This window comes from Pseudophryne corroboree, chromosome 4 (genome assembly GCF_028390025.1).
Source record: "Pseudophryne corroboree isolate aPseCor3 chromosome 4, aPseCor3.hap2, whole genome shotgun sequence".
Classification (NCBI taxonomy): Eukaryota; Metazoa; Chordata; class Amphibia; order Anura; family Myobatrachidae; genus Pseudophryne; species Pseudophryne corroboree.
Window position 1 is genome coordinate 514,989,663 of NC_086447.1, and position 20,260 is coordinate 515,009,922.

The 20,260-nt window shown below is 42.2% G+C and overlaps 1 pseudogene; it reads right to left on the reverse strand.

Annotated features, from left to right (window-relative positions):
• Window positions 1-266: 266 nt before the first annotated feature.
• LOC134913619 (5S ribosomal RNA) lies at window positions 267-385 on the reverse strand (annotated as a pseudogene).
• Between the last annotated feature and the right edge of the window lie 19,875 nt (window positions 386-20,260).

Here is a 20,260-nt window from a genome sequence, read left to right on the forward strand (position 1 = left end):
GTGAAGTGCCTGAGGTTAAAATATTTGACATGGAGTATCATCCGATATCCAGAAATTAATAATGGTAGGCGATGTTATTTTTCAAATTTTAGTAATTTCGATAATATTTCACCTTTCATTATTGATTCTCCTGGTATGAGTAAGGGATACTATTTGAAGTTAGAGATCAAGATATGATGTAGATTTTTATACAAAAGGATGGAAACTGTGGTGAGAGTCAAAGGTTTCACCCACACTTCTGCTTTTTGTGTTGGACAATGGATACTCAGTTACTGTACCCAATATTCCCTAGTGGTCTCCCATCTAAGTACTAATTCGGCTTTACACTGGTTTGCTTCCAAGATCAGATGAGATTGGGCGTAGCCAGTGAAATATGGCAGTAAAAAGACCAATGATCACTAATGAGAGAGTGTGTGGTTGATGACTCCATTAAGGGGATGAACAGGGAGTTCATTCCCTTAATGGAATCATCAACTACATTTTTGTAGTTTATTCAATTTTACATACTGGAGGAGCAATCCAAATTTTGATCCGATTGTCCATTTAGTCGTTATCGTTCACGCAACGCAAGACACGTAACGGTAATGACATCATTATGTCACCCCCCTTTTAATCCCTTTATTGGGAGGTTTGTTAAAATTCTAATTTCATTGTTTTCCTTTTTCCCACCTGAAGAATACCTATGTTTAATTTCAGCTTCTTAACATATCAGCAATTAAGAGTATTAGTGATGAGTCAGTCAATCAGTGATTAGTAATACCACATGAGAAGAGTTGGATTTATGACCTCACAAAAACATTTCCGGGAGTGAGCTTGATGACAAGGGCTTAAAATTGTGGCTGCTAAATATTACACTTAAACCCTACATGTTTCATCCTTTAAAGGGACTTCTTCAGGAGTTTTGATCTTAAGGGGTGATACATAAAAGGATAGTGAATTATCAGATGGCACAATGATTTCAAATGAATATTACAATGAATTGTTTACATCAATGCACTTAAATACATTGTAAATTACATAAAAATGTAAATTATGCTCAGAATTTGTTAATTTAAGTACTAGGAGAATATAAACAGAATAACATATGTCAAAAGAAATATACATACCAAAAGATGAAATAATATGATAAATGCAAAATAATTCCACATGAACAGATCTCAAATATGAAAAGCCACATTTTTTATGCAGGATATAACCTAGCTTTATTATATTGGCTATATTGTCAATTATATTGACTTCGAAAGGTAACAATATCCTATCATTCAACAGACTTAGACATAGTACTGCAATAAGACATGAATATGCGGACTTTCGGAAATATGCTGCCATCATAACATCATGACATATGGAATGCACTCCGCAGAGATGGAACTCAAGCAGGAACTTGGATCCCGTGCTCCTGCTGAGTTCCCATTCCATTTACCTTATTACTGCGTTTTTTGTATATGTATATTTATTTTGTCAGAAGTTATTCTGTTCATATATATATATATATATATTTACATACATATATATTACACTTTTGAGGTTGCACTGTAAATTAAGACTAAAGAAGCCTTGTGACACCTATGAGCAAAACACCAATGCAACAAACACATAATTCAACCAATATTTTAGCTGGCGCAACACTCCAAAACATATGTTTGCCTTTAAAACCCTCTATTATCAAACAGACAGAGGACATTATAAATAAAATGCTTGATCTATTAAGAAAGTGCATAAAAGTGTATAGCAGGGCACAGAGTTTTTATTTCTAAAATGTAAAAAGCATGGATACTTAGGGTGACACAAGGATGTTTACTTCCTACTTCCTGTTTTGGGAAGCAGTGGCGGCATCTTTATTTTGTAAATAAATGGGGGGACCATACTTGATTAATCACTTCTTTAGGTGCAGCTGTCACAAAAGCATCTGGCTTTTCTATTACTGTTATATTATACTCCGTTTGTATATAAAAAACGGTGTATGGTACAGTGGCCATCTTTAGTTTTGGCAAAGTTTCATATTAACACATACAGTTGACATCTTTATTTAGGGAAAGATCCATTTCTCCTTTCAAAGTCATAATGATGTATTCTACTTGGTTATGATTTCTTCATGTGGGACAGTACTCATTCTCACTTTATACCTTTTCTTTTGCCGTACTGTTTATTCCCGCAAAGTCATACCCTATACCAGAGTGGGAATTTTTCTGTCTCACTATGTGTTATTTATATTTCCCATAGTAAAATTACATGAAAAAGAAAAAGACATCCATTAATAAAATGTTGAGATATTAATCAATGGGGGCCTTTTAAAACTCATAGAGGACATATATATTTCATGCAGCAACCAAAAGATCTATACTATTCAATCAACCACAGCTGGCCCTACGCATAAGCAAACTAGGCAAATGCCTAGGGCAGATTCTGTTGATTAAAATTATATGTGGTATGCCTATATTCTGTAAGTGACTGCGGCTGTATCTACATACGAAATGCTACATTTCAGTGTATTCCTGGAAATCACTGTAACGTATCAACTCATATGCAGATACAGCCACAGTTGCACACAGAATATAGGCATGCTAATTATAATTTTAATCAACAGAAGCTGCTTGTGTGTCCTAGTTACATAGCAATGAAAATAAGACACATTTTATAGAAAAAAAGGCACCCAACAGCAGGGCTGGATGGGAGCTGCATGGCATATTGAGGCAAGATGTATGAGGACACATCTGTATCCAAGCAGAGGCAGAGGTCACAGTGTTAGCGGCAGTGTGAGTGCTGTGCAATAATGTGTGAGATGTGTAATTATCTGTATAAAGGCATTAATAAAGGTTGGCACAATGTGTAAGGTGCATTATGTTTATAATGACATTAATAATGTGTGTCATATGTATAAGGGGCATTGCTGTGTGGTATTATGTGTATAAGGTGCTCTACTGTATGGCGTAATGTATAGAAAAGGCACTACTGTGTGAGCTAATGTGAATAAAGAGCAATATAGTGCGGTGTAATGTGAATAAGGATCAATTCAATGTGATGTAAGAGAGATGTAGAGAGCATTTTGTCCCTCCTGGAATGGTTCATGGTGGGAGGTATAGATTGTGTATATTAAATTTTAACCAATGGTGTATATTTGTTTTAACTAATAGTTTAATAATGCCTGGGTACTGTTTATAGCTCCACCTATTTGAAAGACAACTATTTTATAAACTTTTCTTGTAGTAGAACAAAGACAACTTAACCTTAAAACACATTTAAAAAAACAAAATAATTTATCTTGTCACATGTAAGAATAGCAGCAGCCTCTGTACTACTTACACACTGGGACAGGACTCAGGAGAACTCCCTGTGTATGTATCTATCTCTAGACCCAAATGGTTTAGTTGCATAACAGTTTACAGAGGACTCGGACACCCAGGTGGGGAGGAGAAGCTGGGATCCCTATGTCACTTACAGCTCTCTCCACCCTCCTCCTGGCCAGAAAGCTCCATTGGTAGCTCATGAAACATAATATACCTGTGTCTCTGCCTGCGCTGCATACTGTCCTGCCCACATTCTGGCTGCTGATTCTGCTGCTGCTTAAGAGGGAAAGCTGGTGATGTCAGTGTGCCCAGGTCGGGGGCTGCTTGACAAAGGGGGGACTTGGGTAAAGTATGCCCTGCATCCCTCCTTACTCTGGATATGTGTGAATCCTCTCAGCACAAGTATCACTATGTTTTTTTGTAAAACACACAGAGATAATGCCAACCCCCCCAACTCCTGCCTATATTACATGTCTCTCCTGTCACTACAGCCCTGCTGCCTCCTCTCCTGTTACAGCTGTGCCTGCCTTGGCCACCTTGCTCCCCAGGTACTGCTTCCCGTTGCCCAAACCCCACTTCTGCTGCCTCTGTCCTATCCCTTTTTTTGCTGCCCTAGCTTTGTCCCTGTATGTAAATAAATAAAACATAACTTACGTGCACTGGAGGGGGCTGATCGGTGACATCCTCTCTGACTGGCAGATCAGCTGATGTGTGCAGTCAGCTGGAATGCAGTGAAAGTGCCAGTCGGCACTTTACTGCATCTCAGGTGATCTGCCGATCACATTGTGAGAAGGTCATCGATCAGCCCTCTGATGAATGTAAGTTATCTTTTATTTGTTTTCTGGTCATAATTCTACACCTATATGATCAGCCTGTGGTCTATTTAGACACATAGGCTAATCACAGCCACCGGTTCTGTGCTTCTGTTCTGCCTCTCTGATGACAGGCATGGCAGAGCAGGAGTCTAGGAACTGGGGAGGGACCCTGCATAATGCCATATACTCTTGGCGTTTTCATTGCAGGGCTCTCTTCGGTATTTATTAACAATTATTTTTTAGTAAATTCGGGCAGATCACAGTTCCCATTAAAATTATAGGAAATGTGATCTGATTAGTAAAAAAAAATGCAATATTAAGGCTTGAAGAAGAATTTTGTGAATTTTCATCCAGTTGCCTATTAGCAAATTTAGGTGATACTAAAATAATGTTTAAAGGGTGTAAAAAACAACCGTTTTCACACTATTTTTTATAAAAGTAATGTTGATAAATATGCCCTTTAATATGGATTCTTCCTTTCATATCACTGCTCTAGTAGAGTGAACAAGTAGAGTGGTTGCCCATAGAAACCAACTACAACTTATCATTTTCTAAAATGTACTTGACAGATGCTAACTACAGTAGAAGCTGACTGGGTGCTATGTGCAATTGTTTCCACTTGTCCACTTTTTCAATCTTCAGAAAGCTTTATCCATTTCCTCCTTATAGTAAAAAGCACAGGTGGTACAATATGTGATGTGATAGAGCAGACACCAGTGCCCAGGTAACTTAGTTATAATTTATTTAATTTTTTTATAGTCAAGAGCAACACAAATTTTTAATTTGAAAAAAGTTTTTAATCTTACCTGTAGTATTCAAGATACACTTTTAATGTATTGCATCTTTATTTAATCTCTTCTCATTCTCTTCCTCATATGTTTTATTATATATTTTGCAACATATATAATTGCATTAGTTGATTCTCTACATCATAATTAGAAAATGAATTCCATTAGTAAAGGCCCCCCTATATCTATGAGGGGATTCCCCAACCATGCTGTAAATGCTGATCCACCATCAGGATTCACTAATTGGCAGCCATTGATGATCAGCTATACGTTGGAGAATTGGGGATATTAACCAAATAAAAAATGCCTGATTTGCACAACAATAAAATGTTGCCACAGACTGCATCAAGCAAACACTTCAAGACACATGTTCTGGAAAATTGAAGAGAAGCAAACCATAAACTGCCTAGCAAATAATTTCACCTGTGCTAGATAGAGTTTAAGCAGAAACAGTTTGTGAGGTTAGTTTCCTTTAAAATGCAATTTGAAAGGTGCTTACTATTATTCTTTGGAAAGGTTGGAAGACAATGAAATAAGTCTGTCTCAGATGTTTATCATCTCATAAGCATTAATACTGAAAGCTTGCTACAGATGAATCAACAAAAATAGCTGACTTGGAGTCTTTTTCATTAAAGGTCAAGTTGTATTGATTTCCAAGAGAAATGTTGGCACTGTAAGATACATAGAAAAATAATGACAAATATTAGAATGACGATAGATAAACGACTGTCAGAAGTTGGAGAGCTTTCATTTTCTAAGTGTAAGTGACATTTTTCCTATAAGTCTTTCAGATCAGTGAAGAAGTATTTTCTGTTTGTGTATGATTAGACTATTCCAGTTTCTGTGCTGTGATTAATGAAAGAAGCGCACATAATAATTGATTTCTCATTTCTAGTATTGACATCCCCAAATCACTGTGCTAAGATCTCATTTTTGCTTTCAATGAGTAATTTGTTATGCTAACCATTAGCTGTAATTGATTCATTTCTGGTAACTTCCAATTTAAATTTAAACTTCTTAATCGTTGGAGTTTTTCTCCAGATATAATTGAGTACTTACACTCTCTCAGCTGGTCAGCATCTCACGGAATGGACTTATTACCATTTAATCAGTCAACCTGTTAAAAATACAATCTCTGCTAGAGTCTTTATTGAGCTTACATGACTTCATCTGACTCTGCTTACAGCACTCTGGATTGTGTTCACTGATCACATAGCTTTCAAAGAGCTTGTTCAGAGGAGCTCTTGCGGGTCATTTTCTCATGTTGTGCCTGTTTTGGTACAGGAATTTAGAAAAGATTTCTGATAGTACAACGGGCACTGGTTCATTAATCTCAAAGCTTGGAAATGTCTGTTCTTTACTCGAATCATAGGTTCAGCCTAATAACTACAAAATAGTGCACACCTTGGCCTGTATATAGAGTAGCATGTAAGCGCATTTGTGCAATTACAATGCATTGGGTAAGAATTGGTGTAATGCGCATGTACTGTACAACTGCTTCTGTATTTACAGTTACATATATCGCATACAGGCAGAGGAAAATCAGTTTTGTCATGTTGAAGAAAAGAAAGTTTAATATATATATATATATAGTATGAATGTGGTTTATTACTTTTTTAATTTCCGAGACAATTTTTTTGAATACAAGGATGAAAGCTGTTCATACAGTATTTGCAAAAATAATAATAATTTTATTTCTATAGCGCTCTTTCTCCAATAGGACTCAAGGCACCTAACAGATAAACTGTAATGAAATACAGTACCGAAAAATAATACAGTCCAGGAATAAAGAAACACAGAAAAAGATTTTCATGAAATACAGAGAGCATGGAGATGCTGCTGCGGACATGGCAGCCATTTTGGGTAATCAGTTGCGGGATTATTCATCCTATCCATGCAGAGTCCAAGCAAGGCAGCCATTTTAGACATACCACGTAGGATTACACTGGGAATCCCTGGAACTGATAATACACAGTAGGAGAGATAAAATACTTGATGACACCCTTGTACAATCATCAGAACCATATATTTTTCATTCTACTCAGAGTAACAGGCAAGGCAGACATGTTGGGTGCACTAAATTGACTACAATGTAAATAAGCACTGCATGGAAAATACTATAGCAAGAGATGATAGTTCTTGATTAAACAGAACAACCAAAACTAAACAATGACATAAGGTTACATGCTAGGCAGGGAATTGTGGAAACCAGAGCCAGATTTACTTTAAAGAGCAAAAAGACAGCACCCAGTACAATAGAAAAACAAAACAAAAAAAAGGTGGTGGTGAACGGTAATGGCAAAAAATGCTGACACTCACTATTCCAAAAGAAAAGAAAAAAGACCAGCACTCACGATTTTGATGAAAGAAAAAAGAAGATTAATTCTTCACAGAAAATCCGTCTTAGTCCAGTGCTAGGACATCCAAATCAACTTGGAAATCCACCTTGCCTTAAATACGGTGGCTCCACATGGCCTCAATGAAACACTGTCTTTTGCTAGTTTTTTTTTTTAATATTTAGTGCTAATTACCTCTTGTCCATTATGCAGATAAATTCTATGCATATTACATATTTTTTGTTAAGTCTAGAAATTTCAGTAACATGTATTTATTAATATCTTCTACAGCGCATCTGTTTCTATTTTGTATTTATTGTTGTCATGGTGATGGGCGCACAATTACCGTGTCACATCATCTGCAGGACAGGATTGTCAGGATGAGATGATGTTTCTGGAAGTTCCTACCCGGGGCTCCGTGGACGCGCACATGTGGTGATTTTTTAAATGTATATAAGTCAGACCATGTATGTTCAATTTGTTGCTTCTGACGATGGTTTTAATAAACCGAAACGTAAAGCTTTAGAATGGAGTGATCTCTTCTTTCGTTTCAAAGTCCGAGAGTGCTGCCTATCGTGGGTTCTATACATACATATATATATATTAGAGATGAGCGGGTTCGATTCTCAGAGAACCGAATCCTACCGGACTTTGCCTTCCGAGCCCGGTTCCGAGTCAGGCTCGGGTTTTCCCGCCTGACTCGGAAACCCGAACGAGGCAAAATGTCATCATCCCGCTGTCGGATTCTCGCAGTTTGTTGCAGCACAGCAATCGGGTCGGAACCGCGCATGCGCCAGTGCCACAGTGCGCCGGTCCATGGCAGTTGTTGCTGCCTAGCGATCACTTCTGAGACAGAGGTGGTCACTGGGCAGGAGGGGGCTTAATGGCGGTGTTAAGCCACAGTTTAGGAAGCACGGTCTGGCTAATGCAGGCGTGGCCAGACCATTGGGGAGGCAGGACGCGGCAGCTGCGTGATGTCTCACGCAGCCGCTGCGGCCAGCGACAGCGACAAACAACTCCTGGCCAGCCGCAGGAGCTGTGCTGGCTGGGAGTTACTCATGAAATACAAAAGCATCGCTGCTGTGCGATGCTTTTATATTTGTGCGGGGGGTGGGGGGGGCAGACTGAGCAGTGGTAGTGTCCTGTCCATCAGTCATTCCAGTGATGAGGCAGTCACAGTGGTATACGCTGCTGCTATATGTCCACTGCTGCCGTATAGTAATAACAACAAGTCCCTTATAGTGTTGTTGTGTTGTGCTGCATCAGATCAGTGGTAGTGTCCTGTCTATCAGTCATTCCAGTGGTGAGGCAGTCACAGTGGTATACGCTGCTGCTATATGCCCACTGCTACAATATTTTAATAATTCTAACAACAACCACAAGTCTCTTACAGTGTTGTTGTGTTGTGTTGCATCAGACCAGTGGTAGTGTCCTGTCCATCAGTCAATCCAGTGACGAGGCAGTCATAGTGGTATACGCTGCCACTATATGTCCACTGATGCTGTATAATAATAATAACAAAAACAACAAGTCCCTTACAGTGTTGTTGTGTTGTGCTGCATCAGACCAATGGTAGTGTCCTGTACATCAGTCATTCCAGTGACGAGGCAGTCACAGTGGTATACGCTGCTGCTATATGTCCACTGCTACAGTATTATAATAATTATAACAACCACAAGTCTCTTACAGTGTTGTTGTGTTGCATCAGATCAGTGGTAGTGTCCTGTCCATCAGTCATTCCAGTGACCAGGCAGTCACAGTGGTATACGCTGCTGCTATATGTCCACTGCTACAGTATTATAATAATAATTATAACAACAACCACAAGTCTCTTACATTGTTGTTGTGTTGTGTTGCATCAGACCAGTGGTAATGTCCTGTCCATCAGTCATTCCAGTGACGAGGCAGTCACAGTGGTATATGCTGCTGCTATATGTCCACTGCTACAGTATTATAATAATTATAACAACCACAAGTCTCTTACAGTGTTGTTGTGTTGCATCAGATCAGTGGTAGGGTCCTGTCCATCAGTCATTACAGTCATTCCTGTGCTGCATACTGGGGTTCATTCCGACCCGATCGCTGGCTGCAGTTTGTTGCAGCGCAGCGATCGGGTCGGAACCGTGCAAGCGCCGGTGCATGGCAGTTGTCGCTGCCTCTGAGACAGAGGTGGTCAGTGGTCAGGAGGAAGCTGAACGGCGGTGTTAAGCCGCCGTTTAGGAGGTGCGGCCAGCGGCAGCGACAAACAACTGGCCACCCGCAGGAGCTGTGCTGGCTGGGAGTTACTCCTGAAATTCAAAAGCATCACCACTGTGCGATGCTTTTGTATTTGTACGGGGGAGCCCGGACTGACATGCGGGGCGGACTAACCCTGTGCTTGGCGTCCACCCGCATGTCAGGGAAGATGAATGAATAATAATTATATTAATAATAATAAATTTAGCACAGCTACGATCAACTCGGAATGACCCCCATTGTCTTATATAACGCCCAACAAATAATGGGGAACAAAAATTTAGAGGATAAAATAGGGAAAGATCAAGAACCACTTCCTCCTAGTGCTGAAGCTGCTGCCACTAGCCATGACATAGACGGTGAAATGCCATCAACGTCGTCTGCCAAGGCCGATGCCCAATGTGATAGTAGAGGGCATGTAAAGTCCAAAAAGCCAAAGTTCAGTAAAAAGAACCAAAAAAAAAAAGAAATTTTAATCATCTGAGGAGAAACGTAAACCTGCAATATGCCATTTACAACACGGAGCAGCAAGGAAAGGCTGAGGCCATGGCCTTTGTTCATGACTAGGGGTTCAGCTTCACATGACAATGGAAGCCCTCATAACTGAGGCCTTGACCCTTATGTTGGTGTTAGACGTGCGTCCGGTATCCGCCATTAGTGCAGTGGGATTTAGACAATTGATGGAGGTATTGTGTCCCCGGTAACAAATCCCATCTAGATTCAACTTCACTAGGCAGGCGATGCTGAGATTTTGCCAATTAATTCCAGTGATTTGGACGTATAATTACAGTGATTTTGCCAAATAATTCCAGTGATTTAGATGTATAATTACTAATTACAGTGATCTTACCAATTAATTCCAGTGATTTGGACATATGATTTTGGCAATTAATTCCAGTGATTTGGACGTATAATTACAGTGATTTTGCCAATTAATTCCAGTGATTTGGACATATAATTACAGTTGGAATTGTTTGTGTCACTTGGCTTAGTCATACAGCCACCTCATTGCACCTCTTTGACATCTTTGCATGAGGTGCTGTTTGGGGCCAAGTCTTTGAAAAGTGCCATCCTGTGTGACACTGCCGTATGAGTCCAGTGGTACTGCTGTATTAGTCATGGGGTACTGCCGTATAAGTCAACCAATTGCAGATTTTTTTAAAAGTGACTGCAGCGTGCTGGAGATGCTGTCAGTGGACTGAACAATTGCGGCTCACTCTCTACATTCAGCCACTGCGTGACACTACTAGATGGGCCAGGTGGTTGTGTCGCTTAGAGTAGTCATACAGCAACCTCGGTGCACTTTTTTTTTTCTTTGCATCACGTGCTGTTAGGGGCCTTTTTTTGATATCTGCCCTCCTGTCTGCCTCTGCAGTGCCACACCTAGATGGGCCAATTGTTTGTGTTGCTTGGCTTAGTCATACAGCAACCTTAGTGCACCTTTTTTTCTTCTTTGCATCATGTGCTGTTAGGGGCCTTTTTTTATATCTGCCCTCCTGTTTGCCACTGCAGTGCCACACCTAGATGGGCCAATTGTTTGTGTCGCTTGGCTTAGTCATACAACTACCTCATTGCAATTCTTTTTCTTCTTTGCATCATGTGCTGTTTGGGCAGTGGTGTAAGTTCGTCCCAGTTGCCCGGAGGCAAGATAAAAATTGGTGCCCCTCCTTAAATTTAGATAAATCAGAGGTTCCCAAACGCGGTCCTCAAGGCACCCCAACAGTCCAGGTTTTAAATGTATCCATGCTTGGCCACAGGTGACTTAATTAGCACCTCAGTCAATTTGATTTAACCATCTGTGCTGAGCCTTGCTTTGGAACCTCTGAGATAAATATATACAGTTCTGTATATATTCTGTATACTGTTCTGAAATAAAAATGTATATACTGCATATATACATTTAATTGTCTTTTATTTTAAATCACACATTTCTTAACAGTCATAACCAGGATTAGAAGCCATGACCTGTTACACTACGGAAGACACTTTTCTGATAAAGCTATTTTCTCCTGCATAGGAAGAATGAGAATTCAAACTATATGAAGTTACATGTAATTGTCAGAGACGTAACTTCATATAGTTAGAATTCTCATGTTTACTATACAGGAGCAAACAGCTTCACCAGTAAGGTGTCTGCTTCCAGTGTAATAGGTCATGGGTTATAATCCTGGGTATGACACTTGTAAAATGTATAGCTATGATAAAAAGGGTGTGACTTTGTAAGGTGCAGGGAACAGTGAGGAAGTCGGACACTGAAGAGTTAGCTGCGGATATCAATTAACTTAATTGAAAGGTTTCACAGAATGAGTAGAGAGGTGCCCCCCTTCAGAGCAGGAGCCCAGCAGCAGATGACTCCGTTGCCTCCCAGTGTTACACCTCTGTGTTTGGGGCCTTTTTTCATATCTGCCCTCCTGTCTGACACTGCAGTGCCACTCCTAGATGAGCCAATTGTTTGTGTCGCTTGGCTTAGTCATACAACTACCTCATTGCAATTCTTTTTCTTCTTTGCATGATGTGCTGTTTGGGGCCTTTTCTTATGTCTGCCCTACTGTCTGACACTGCAGTGCCACTCCTAGATGGGACAGATGTTTGTGTTGTCCACTTATGTCGCTTAGCTTAGTCATCCAGCAACCTCGGTGCAACCTTTTGGCCTAAAAACAATATTGTGAGGTGTGAGGTGTTCAGAATAGACTGGAAATTAGTGGAAATGAATGCTATTGAGGTTAATAATACCGTAGGAGCAAAATTACCCCCAAATTCTGTGATTTTAGCTGTCTTTATGTTTTTTTCAAAAATCATCCAGATAGAAAACCAAAACCAAAACATCTTTCATGTTTTGGCAAAACCAAACCAAAAAACAAAACACGAAAGTGGAATTAGAACCAAAACCAAAACACAAAACACGAAAAGTGCCAGCCGCACAGCTCTGATATATATATATATATATATATATACAGTCACAAATGGTGGCACTCATAGGACTTATATCGGCAATAAATGACACGGCGGTCAAGAATATTCAATCAACGTTTCGTTAATTTAATAACGTCATCAGGATCCTGATGACGTTATTAAATTAACGAAACGTTGATTGAATATTCTTGACCGCCGTGTCATTTATTGCCGATATAAGTCCTATGAGTGCCACCATTTGTGACTGTGTATCTGGTTGTGAGACCTAGCTGGGAGGCACCAAGGCTTTTTTACATACGGAAGGAGAGAGTGCCGGCCACTTGCTGTATATATATATATATATATATATATATATCTTGAAAAGAGCTGGCACTCACCCCAAAAGAATACTGCTCAGGTGCCCTCTGGAGTAATACATATACAGCAAATAGAACCATGCAGCGGCACTCAGAGACTGGATCCCAATAAATGATGTGCAAAAAAAGAGGACTTTAATCCATAACAACAGATAAGGTGACCAACGTTTCGGGGCGCTGTTATGGATTAAAGTCCTCTTTTTTTGCACATCATTTATTGGGATCCAGTCTCTGAGTGCTGCTGCATTGTTCTATTTGCTGTACATATATATATATATATATATATATATATTGGTAAACAAATTGGAGAGCTCAAATAAGTAATACAAAATATATAGTTTTACTTGTAAATTCTGCTTACATACATTTCAGTTTAAAATAAACGGCATACGTGGAAATCTGCAACTCAGCCACTCCGTCCGTACTGCAGATTTCTCTCAGTGCCCGCTCTGGTCACGGTCAATGATGTCACAACGTCCACGTCCAAGCCACGCCCTACGCTTTTCGTCCAATCAGAGACTTTGTCAGGGGTCCCTGATTGGAGACCCGCGACCGGAAGTGCCACTACGGGACGGCGGCCGGGAGCATGGGACACACACGGAGGTTGCACAGGAGGGTCACAGGTTAGTTGTTGTTATAAATGTCACTGTTATTCACTATTTGGTTGTCTGAGGAAGGGGATTATACCCCGAAATGTTACCAATAAAACGGCACGGTGGGGTCTTTTTTTCACTTAATCCGTTTGATACAAGTCTCTGAGTGCCGCCCATAAGAAAAGAGATATATATATATATATAGAAGAACGTATGGTGGCACTCAGAAAAACGACAGCAGAGGCAACGCTGATGCGGTCAACGTTTCAGGGATGGTTCCCTTTTATCAAGACACAACCAGCAACCTGTGATACAAAACATTTAAATACAAACCTGGTACCTGGCAGGACTCCAATCGCGCGGCTCCGGCCGTCCCTCCCTGCCGCCGAACGATGACATCATCAGTGCGGGACTGCACAGAGATACCACGTCAGGCGGGTAGGGTGCACGGCCGCACACACAACGGGGCGTTGCCAGGCAACCAGAAACAACAGGACGTCATCATCCCGCGTGGTATCTCTGTGCAGTTGACCGCATCAGCGTTGCCTCTGCTGTCGTTTTTCTGAGTGCCACCATACGTTCTTCTATATATGCTCATCATTGAGAGGTTAGGCACCGGATCTGTTGTCCTTACTGCAAAGCGTGAGTGCCGGACTTTTGTCTCTATCTATATATATATATATATATATATATATATATATTAGTGATGAGTGGGTTCGGATCCTCGGGATCCGAACCCCCCCGAACTTCACCCATTTTACACGGGTCCGAGGCAGACTCGGATCCTCCCGCCTTGCTCGGTTAACCCGAGCGCGCCCGAACGTCATCATCCCGCGGTCGGATTCTCGTGAGATTCGTATTCTATATAAGGAGCCGCGCGTCGCCGCTATTTTTCACTCGTGCATTGGAGATGATCGTGAGAGGACGTGGCTGGCGTCCTCTCAGTCTCTAAGTTCAGTGGGCTGCAAATTGTGCTGCAAATATCTGTGCTCAGTGTGCTGCAAATATCTGTGCTCAGTGTGCTGCAAGTGCAAATATCTATGTTCTCTGCCTGAAAAAAGCTCCATATCTGACTGTGCTCAGTGTGCTGCAAATATCTGTGCTCAGTGTGCTAATTGCTTTATTGTGGGGACTGGGGACCAGCGGTATTATATAGTAGGAGGACAGTGCAGAGTTTTGCTGACCAGTGACCAGTGACCAACAGTATTATACATTCTCTGCCTGAAAAATGCTCCATATCTGTGCTGCATTGTAGTATATAGTAGGAGGACAGTGCAGAATTTTGCTGACCACCAGTATAACTATATATATAGCAGTACGGTACAGTAGTCCCCTGCTCTACCTACCTCTGTGTCGTCAAATATACTATCCCATCCATACCTGTGGTGCATTTCAGTTTTGCACAGTTTGCTGACCACCAGTATATACTATATAGCAGTATGGTACAGAAGGCCACTGCTCTACCTACCTCTGTGTCGTCAAGTATACTATCCATCCATACCTGTGGTGCATTTCAGTTTTGCACAGTTTGCTGACCACCAGTATATACTATATAGCAGTACGGTACAGTAGGCCACTGCTGTACCTACCTCTGTGTCGTCAAGTATACTATCCATCCATACCTGTGGTGCATTTCAGTTTTGCACAGTTTGCTGACCACCAGTATATACTATATAGCAGTACGGTACAGTAGGCCACTGCTCTACCTACCTCTGTGTCGTCAAGTATACTATCCATCCATACCTGTGGTTCATTTCAGTTTTGCACAGTTTGCGGTCCACCAGTATATAATATATAGCAGTACGGTACAGTAGGCCACTGCTCTACCTACCTCTGTGTCGTCAAGTATACTATCCATCCATACCTGTGGTGCATTTCAGTTTTGCACAGTTTGCTGACCACCAGTATATATACTATATAGCAGTACGGTACAGTAGGCCACTGCTCTACCTACCTCTGTGTCGTCAAGTATACTATCCATCCATACCTGTGGTGCATTTCAGTTTTGCACAGTTTGCTGTCCACTAGTATATAATATATAGCAGTACGGTACAGTAGGCCACTGCTCTACCTACCTCTGTGTCGTCAAGTATACTATCCATCCATACCTGTGGTGCATTTCAGTTTTGCACAGTTTGCTGACCACCAGTATATACTATATAGCAGTACGGTACAGAAGGCCACTGCTCTACCTACCTCTGTGTCGTCAAGTATACTATCCATCCATACCTGTGGTTCATTTCAGTTTTGCACAGTTTGCGACTTTGCGGTCCACCAGTATATAATATATAGCAGTACGGTACAGTAGGCCACTGCTCTTCATACCTCTGTGTCGTCAAGTATACTATCCATCATACCTGTGGTGCATTTTAGTTTTGCACAGTTTGCTGACCACCAGTATATACTATATAGCAGTACGGTACAGTAGGCCACTGCTCTACCTATCTCTGTGTCGTCAAGTATACTATCCATCCATACCTGTGGTGCATTTCAGTTTTGCACAGTTTTCTGACCACCAGTATACACTATATAGCAGTACGGTACAGTAGGCCACTGCTCTACCTACCTTTGTGTCGTCAAGTATACTATACATCCATAACTGTGGTGCATTTCAGTTTTGCACAGTTTGCTGACCACCAGTATATAATATATAGCAGTACGGTACAGTTGGCCACTGCTGTACCTACCTCTGTGTCGTCAAGTATACTATCCATCCATACCTGTGGTGCATTTCAGTTTTGCACAGTATTCTGACCACCAGTATATACTATATAGCAGTACGGTACAGTAGGCCACTGCTCTACCTACCTCTGTGTCGTCAAGTATACTATCCATCCATACCTGTGGTGCATTTCAGTTTTGCAGTTTGCTGTCAACCAGTATATAATATATAGCAGTACGGTACAGTAGGCCACTGCTCTACCTTCCTCTGTGTCGTCAAGTATACTATCCATCCATACCTGTGGTGCATTTCAGTTTTGCACAGTTTGCTGTCCACCAGTAAATAATATATAGCAGTACGGTACAGTAGGCCACTGCTCTACCTACCTCTGTGTCGTCAAGTATACTATCCATCCATACCTGTGGTGCATTTCAGTTTTGCACAGTTTGCTGACCACTAGTATTTACTATATAGCAGTACGGTACAGTAGGCCACTGCTCTACCTACCTCTGTGTCGTCAAGTATACAATCCACCCATACCTGTGGTGCATTTGAGTTGTGCGCAGTATATATAGTAGTAGGCCATTGCTATTGATATATTACTGGCATATAATTCCACACATTAAAATATGGAGAACAAAAATGTGGAGGGTAAAATAGGGAAAGATCAAGATCCACTTCCACCTCGTGCTGAAGCTGCTGCCACTAGTCATGGCCGAGACGATGAAATGCCATCCACGTCGTCTGCCAAGGCCGATGCCCAATGTCATAGTAGAGAGCATGTAAAATCAAAAAAAATAAAGCTCAGTAAAATGACCCAAAAATCTAAATCAAAATCATCTGAGGAGAAGCGTAAACTTGCCAATATGCCATTTACGACATGGAGTGGCAAGGAACGGCTGAGGCCCTGGCCTATGTTCAAGGCTAGTGGTTCAGCTTCACCTGTGGATGGAAGCACTCATCCTCCTGCTAGAAAACTTAAAAGAGTTAAGATGGCAAAAGCAAGAACTGTGCGTTCTTCTAAATCACAAATCCCCAAGGAGAGTCCAATTGTGTCGGTTGCGATGCCTGACCTTCCCAACACTGGACGGGAAGAGGTTGCGCCTTCCACCATTGGCACGCCCCCTGCAAGTGCTTGAAGGAGCACCCGCAGTCCAGTTCCTGATAATCAAATTGAAGATGTCAGTGTTGAAGTACACCAGGATGAGGATATGGGTGTTGCTGGCGCTGGGGAGGAAATTGACAAGGAGGATTCTGATGGTGAGGTGGTTTGTTTAAGTCAGGCACCCGGGGAGACACCTTTTGTCCGTGGGACGAATATGGCCATTGACATGCCTGGTCAAAATACAAAAAAATCACCTCTTCGGAGTGGAATTATTTCAACAGAAATGCGGACAACTGGTGTCAAGCCGTGTGTTGCCTTTGTCAAGCTGTAATAAGTAGGGGTAAGGCCGTTAACCACCTAGGAACATCCTCCCTTATACATCACCTGGACCGCATTCATCAGAAGTCAGTGACAAGTTCAAAAACTTTGGATGACAGCGGAAGCAGCCCACTGACCACTAAATCCCTTCCTCTTGTAACCAAGCTCCTGCAAACCACACCACCAACTCCCTCAGTGTCAATTTCCTCCTTACACAGGAAAGCCAATAGTCCTGCAGGTCATGTCACTGTCAAGTCTGACGAGTCCTCTCCTGCCTGGAATTCCTCCGATGCATCCTTGAGTGTAACGCCTACTGCTACTGGCGCTGCTGTTGTTGCTGCTGGGAGTCGATCATCATCCCAGAGGGGAAGTCGGAAGATCACTTGTACTACTTCCAGTAAGCAATTGACTGTCCAACAGTCCTTTGTGAGGAAGATGAAATATCACAGCAGTCATCCTGCTGCAAAGCAGATAACTCAGGCCTTGGCAGCCTGGATGGTGAGAAACATGTTTCCGGTATCCACCATTAATTCACAGGCAACTAGAGACTTGATTGAGGTACTGTGTCCCCGGTACCAAATACCATCTAGGTTCCATTTCTCTAGGCAGGCGATACAGAAAATGTACACAGACATCAGAAAAAGACTCACCAGTGTCCTAAAAAATGCAGTTGTACCCAATGTCCACTTAACCACGGACATGTGGACAAGTGGAGCAGGGCAGACTCAGGACTATATGACTGTGATAACTGACAAGCCCACTGGGTAGATGTATTGCCTCCCAATGCAAAAACAGCAGCGGCGGCACCAGTAGCAGCATCTCGCAAACGCCAACTCATTCCTAGGCATGCTACGCTTTGTATCACCGCTTTCCATAAGAGGCACACAGCTGAAAACCTCTTACGGAAACTGAGGAACATCATCGCAGAATGGCTTACCCCAATTGGACTCTCCTGGGGATTTGTGACATCGGACAACGCCACCAATATTGTGCGTGCATTACATCTGGGCAAATTCCATCACGTCCCATGTTTTGCACATACATTGAATTTGGTGGTGCAGAATTATTTATAAAACGACAGGGGCGTGCAAGAGATGCTGTCGGTGGCCAGAAGAATTGCGGGCCACTTTCGGCATTCAGCCACCGTGTGCCGAAGACTGGAGCACCAGCAAACGGTCCTGAACCTGCCCTGCCATCATCTGAAGCAAGAGGTGGTAACGAGGTGGAATTCAACCCTCTATATGCTTCAGAGGATGGAGGAGCAGCAAAAGGCCATTCAAGCCTATACATCTGCCTACGATATAGGCAAAGGAGGGGGAATGCACCTGACTCAAGCGCAGTGGAGAATGATTTTAATGTTGTGCAAGGTTCTGCAACCCTTTGAACTTGCCACACGTGAAGTCAGTTCAGACACTGCCAGCCTGAGTCAGATCATTCCCCTCATCAGGCTTTTGCATAAGAAGCTGGAGACAATGAAGGAGGAGCTAAAACAGAGCGATTCCGCTAGGCATGTGGGACTTGTGGATGGAGCCCTTAATTCGCTTAACTAGGATTCACGGGTGGTCAATCTGTTGAAATCAGAGCACTACATTTTGGTCACCGTGCTCGATCCTAGATTTAAAACATACGTTGTATCTCTCTTTCCAGCAAACACAAGTCTGCAGAGGTTCAAAGACCTGCTGGTGAGAAAATTGTCAAGTCAAAAGGAACGTGACCCGTCAACAGCTCCTCCTTCACATTCTCCCACAACTGGGGCTGCGAGGAAAAGGCTAAGAATTCCGAGCCCACACGCTGGCGGTGATGCAGGGCAGTCTGGAGCGAGTGCTGACATCTGGTCCGTACTGAAGGACCTGCCAACGATTACTGACATGTCGTCAACTGTCACTGCATATGATTCTGTCACCATTGAAAGAATGGTGGAGGATTATATGAGTGACCGCATCCAAGTAGGCACGTCAGACAGTCCGTACGTATACTGGCAGGGAAAAGAGGCGATTTGGAGGCCCTTGCACAAACTGGCTTTATTCTACCTAAGTTGCCCTCCCTCCAGTGTGTACTCCGAAAGAGTGTTTAGTGCAGCCGCTCACCTTGTCAGCAATCGGCGTACGAGGTTACTTCCAGAAAATGTGGATGATGTTCATCAAAATAAATTATAATCAATTCCTCCGTGGAGACATTCACCAGCAATTGCCTCCAGAAAGTACACAGGGACCTGAGATGGTGAATTCCAGTGGGGACGAATTAATAATCTGTGAGGAGGGGGATGTACACAGTGAAAGGGGTGAGGAATCGGACGATGAGGAGGAGGTGGACATCTTGCCTCTGTAGAGCCAGTTTGTTCAAGGAGAGATTGATTGCTTCTTTTTTGGTGGTGGCCCAAACCAACCAGTCATTTCAGTCACAGTCATGTGGCAGACCCTGTCGCTGAAATGATGGGTTCGTTAAAGTGTGCATGTCCTGTTTATACAACATAAGGGTGGGTGGGAGGGCCCAAGGACAATTCCATCTTGCACCTCTTTTTTCTTTCATTTTTCTCTGCATCATGTGCTGTTTGATGGGCCAGGTGTTTGTGTCGGCCACTTGTGTCCCTTAGCTTAGCAATCCAGCGACCTTGGTGCACATCTTTTTTTCTTTGCATCATGTGCTGTTTGGGGACTATTTTTTAAATCTGCCATCCTGTCTGACACTGCAGTGCCACTCCTAGATGGGCCAGGTGTTTGTGTCGGCCACTTGTGTCGCTTAGCTTAGCAATCCAGCGACCTTGGTGCACATCTTTTTTTCTTTGCATCATGTGCTGTTTGGGGACTATTTTTTAAATCTGCCATCCTGTCTGACACTGCAGTGCCACTCCT